Raw genomic sequence first — 5,275 nt, forward strand, 5'->3', positions numbered from 1 at the left:
GGGACGGACCACACCGATAAGGCCCATTATATTTGGTGAAGATCTGAGTGGTTCATCGTGCCAATACAAGTGGGACCCAAAGTCCACACCGGCAGGGCGGATGTTCCTTTTTAATCTAATGCTCGGGCATAGAGCACATACTTAAATACTAGTATGATGCTGCATCACATAAAAAATAATAATAACAATAACAACAACAAAATACACAAGCAAAAATATAATACTACAACCATGCATCAAAAAAGTCCCCAGCAGAGTCGCCAGCTGTCGTGCCCCGATTTTCGGCTACGCGACCTCTCGAGTCGCCACTATATTTTTTACTGTAAAAAATGTAGAAAAATATTTTTTAGCCCAATTACCTTGGGCTTTTTTTTAGATTTTTGATATCCAGGTTCGGAAGTCGGTTACGGGGTGGGGAAGGTATTAGCATCCCACCCGCCCGCCTTAGGCGGTACCCTATACTAAACTACATGGGTTACTATATTTTTTATTTGTTGTTATTACTATTACATAAAGGAACACCTTTTTATTAATTAAATTAATTAGTTAATGATTAATTACTTAAATGAAAAAATTATTTTTTTAGTTGTGCCTAACAAGATTGAGTTTGGTCCTACGTATCCCTATTAAGGGAATCAATGCTTACGTAGTTCTTTAAGTAGAAAAAGACTTGTTAGTTGGATTGATTTTAGAAAATATAAAGGTTAAATCTTGACTAACAATCCTACTGATACAAGTGAAGTACAGCCCATACGTCCGATACCACATTTGTACTGAGGGTTAGTTAAGATATTAACTATTTATATAAAAAAAAATAGTTTTTTGAGTCATAAGTAGATTAGCTATAGTGATTGTTAAGCAGATGAAGTGCAGCCCACATGTCCGACACCGCATCATGTCTAAGAAAATTTACAATAATTGTTTTATAAAAAATTAAGTAACTTTGCACTTATTTATAAAAAGATATAAAAAAAATTGTAAATCATTAAGACAATCATCTCCGCTTGATTAATGAGGTAACCCATAAAAAAATGAAAGAAATTGTTATGCTAATTATATGGTATGTAACATATTATGCTAAGTTGGTTGATTTTACTAATGATTGTTCTTTATTTGTTAAAAATGTGAATATGGAATAATATCGTTATTTAAAGAGAAATGAATATGACTAGAACAATTTGATTTAAAACAATTATAGATTATTCACCACAATGAAATTCTTTTGTTGTTAATGTTGTATCTATTATTTTATAGGCTAATTAAACCTAAAGTGTGCACTTTCATCATATACAAGTTTATCAATTTTTTAATTTAATATCAGCCTTGTAACAAACAAATAATGATGAATTAAAATATACAAACTCACCTGGATGCCAAGAAAATAAGTATTTTTTATTCAGAGAAGGCCTGGATCCCGTTTGAGTGCTTAAGGGGGCCCAAGACGCGTGGCACCGTGTTACTGGACGAAAATGAGGAAATGCAGTGTCTTGGACACGTGTCCGTGTTCTACTCGATGGTGAGAAGGGTACACCAGCTACACCGTGAGACCGCGTGCAGTGGATCCAGGCGCCTGGGATGGGGTCCTAATCCTGTGTTCCTCGGCGCACGGAAGAAAGATGCACCCGCTGACGTGTAGCAACGTGGCTGGAAGAAAGGAAAGGCGCACAGTGGGTCACGTGGGCGCGCCTGTAGAGGATCCCGTGTGCACACGGGATGAGTATCCAGTGCGGAAATTGTTGGTGAGCTCGGGTGATGTTTCGCTGCCTGATTGGCTACAGCGAAGTCAACGCGTGATGCAAAAATGGCCCGCGGTTTGGACGGCTGTGATGCGATCTTGGGATGGGTGCACGAAAACAAAGGTGGACACGCGCACACAAGAATATTTCTCTGGCCAATCTCTTTCCTTCTCTCTCTAGACGTGTTTGGCAAGGGGTTTGGTGTATTTTGGCGGTGTTTTTTTTATTGTAAAAAATAGCTCCCCTCTACTATTGTCCTAAACCTCTATTTATAATAAAACACCACAAAATTAAAATCCCTAAACACTTGCCTATTTTTTAATTCTCAATAAAATCTGATACAGATATTTAGGAACCACAATAAGCCTAATTTGATTCTCCATTAATTCTGAAATTTGAATTCAAATTTTGAAATATTCTTTTACTTTATTTTTATGCCATTTCCGAAAATCAATAAACAAACCCGTCTTTTATTTTTATTATTATTATTTTTTTGAATTCCGAAAAAAATAAAAACATAAAAACCTTTTTTTATTAATATTAGTTATTATGACATTCAATTGTGGTTTTAGGCATGATATGCTAAACATTCTGAAAATTAGTTTTCTTTTAAAAAACATTTTTCTCATACTTTTTATATTCTTTTTGTTTTGGAAAATGACAAGTGGGCCTATGGTGGTCCAAACAATATTTTTTTTTTGGAAATGTTTTTATTGCTTTAGACTTTATTTGGATTTTCTTGAAATGGAAAACTTATTTTTGGAAATGAATTGGGCTTTTTCTGGACCGGGCGAAAATGAGTGTTCACACTACTCAAATTTGAAATTGCGCATTTATTAATATGACAAAGTCTAGCATGCCAAATATTAAAATCACACAACATGTAAACTGAATTAAAAATTTAATTCAATAAAACATCAACGTTTAATCTAAATATGTCATCAGTGGTGTATCATTTCCTTATAAATACCTCAATCTTAGTAAGAGTATGTAAGTTTATCCCTATGGTATGTGTAAAACTAGACTTATTAAGGAAAAAACTAGAAACTAAATTCTTCCTCATCTCTAGAGTATGCATCACATCTTTGAGATCAAAGTCTTCTCAGATGTAAACTTCAGCTCCACATCACCAGTTCCAGAAACAATAATGGTGTTGGAATCTCTCAGCATCACTTTCTTGTCATCAATATCGGTGTATTTTTTGAACATAGCACGATAATAACAGACATGGTAGGAGGCGCTAGTATCTACCCACCACCCATCAGATCTTCCAACCATAGTAACCTCAGTTAACACTGCCACAAATGGCTCATCAATCATGTTGGCCTGTGGAGGACGATCCATTAGTTTATTTATGCACTTGCGTGCCATATGACCAAGCTTCCCAATTTGAAGTAGATAAACAAATTGCCAGAGTCATTCTTAGCGAGTGGCTTAGCATTTTGGACATTTTGAGGTTCCAATTCTTGTTGCGACTGGTGTTCTTGGTCTTATTCTCATTGTGGTTCTGATTCTTAAAGTTATTACTAGTAGTCTTTCGAACCACACCTGGGAATTTATTCTTAGTACTATTGTTGGAGACAATTATTAAGTGCCAAATTTATCATATTTTATATGCTTGTTTTACAGCACTTTAACTACTTAATCAACTCAAATAAATGAAATTATACTAATACATGATTAAAACTTGTTTAAATGGACAAATCTCATCTCGTTAGTGTTTCGTAGGCTTAATTCGGAGCAATTATGGCAAAAAGATAAGTGTTGAATAAAAATAAGAATTCAGCCATGACATGTCAGAGCAAAATCGTGATAACTCCTTCGTCCACCATTGGATCGGGCAGAAATTTTGATATGTTGTTCCTAAATAATGGGGATTCGATATGAACGGTAGGATAGTCGAAATGAGGAAACGTCATTGCGATAATCGCAGGTTTCCACGCTTAGCGCAGGTAGCAGCAAAAATAATCAATTTGTTATTTGTTCTATATGCGTTGTGTGCACCCACTTGGGCTGAGCGTAGTGGGTGGTGCACTGAGTGCACGAAGGTGTGCCCAACATAGTTTGGTGCATTTAAAGGTCACTATAAGCCAGCTGGAGGTGTGCTAAGCGCATAGAGCAACATCATTATACTATTTAAGGACTTCTAACTCGAACCATTTGATATATATTTTGTAATATTGATTTGTAATACTTCTTTTCTGAGTTTCTAAGGTAGTTTAGTTCATTTTGGCCATGAGATCGAGGTGTAAGTATTAGATGAGTTAAAATATACTCATTTGTATGTGGTTCTACCTCCCTATGAGTTATGTTTTATCCCAATCCTACTTACAGCATGTGACCATTAGTAGCTAAAACCCTTATTCAATCAAGGGATCATTTTGATTCCATTAGGAATGAGGATTCAGAATATCACACATTAAGTAATCAAAGAGAGATTCAACAACTAAAAGAAAGATTGATTCTTTGTTGGGATTCTTCCTTTCTTCCAACGGAACGAACAGAGATAGAATCATAGCGATTCCCTAAATTCCTTTCTGGATTTTTCTCAATGTGTCCACTATTCATGAAACATTGAGCTTGATGTATACACATTGATTCAACATTTATTAATGAAGTTTTGATTTGTCGCGCCCCGATTTTCGGCTGCACGACCTCATTAGAGTCGCCACTACATTTTTTTTCTGTCACAAAATTTTGAAAAATCTTTTGGCCCAATCACATTGGGCCTTGGACTTTGATATCCAGGTTCGGGAGTCGATTACACCCTAGGGAAGGTATTAGCACCCTAGTTGTCTGTTTGAACGGTACCCTATTATATTGCATGGGTTATTAATTGTGTTATTATTATTTTATTTAATTATGTGATTAATTAATTAATTATTATGAAGAGAAAAAAATTTGTTTTTATTATTGTGTCTGACAAGAATGACCCCGGTCCTACGTATCCATATTAAGATAATCAAGGCTTACGTAGTTCTTTAGGTAGAAAAAATTTATTTGTTGGGTTGATTTTATTTCTTAAATAAATTAAAATTTAAACTATTATTTTTTTAAAATGAGTGAAGCATAGTCTTTATGTCCAATACCGCATCTCATATTAAAACTTAGTTAAGAAATTACATTTTTTATTTATTTATTAAAAAACCATTTTTTAATATGAGCGAAGCATAACCCTTATGTCCGATACCGCATCTCATATCTTAAAAATGTGGAAATGTGGTTTCAATATTTTTTACAAATACAATAATTATATGACATATCATTATCAAATTTATTACACATCTAGATGAAACCGAGTAGAGGTGATGAACAAAAAAAATTAGATAGATGTAAGAAATTGAACTTACCTGGACACATGAATCAACATCTTTTAATTGAGAATAAGGACCCACAGTCAGAGAGAATGTTTAGACCAACTCAACACGTCCATGTATGCATTGGGCCTGTGTGATTCCAATGACTCAACAATTATTGCCAAGACTCGATGACAGTATACGAATTTTGGCATTGTTAGATGATGGTTATTGTTTTTGGTG

This window comes from Lupinus angustifolius, chromosome LG05 (genome assembly GCF_001865875.1).
Source record: "Lupinus angustifolius cultivar Tanjil chromosome LG05, LupAngTanjil_v1.0, whole genome shotgun sequence".
NCBI lineage: Eukaryota > Viridiplantae > Streptophyta > Magnoliopsida > Fabales > Fabaceae > Lupinus > Lupinus angustifolius.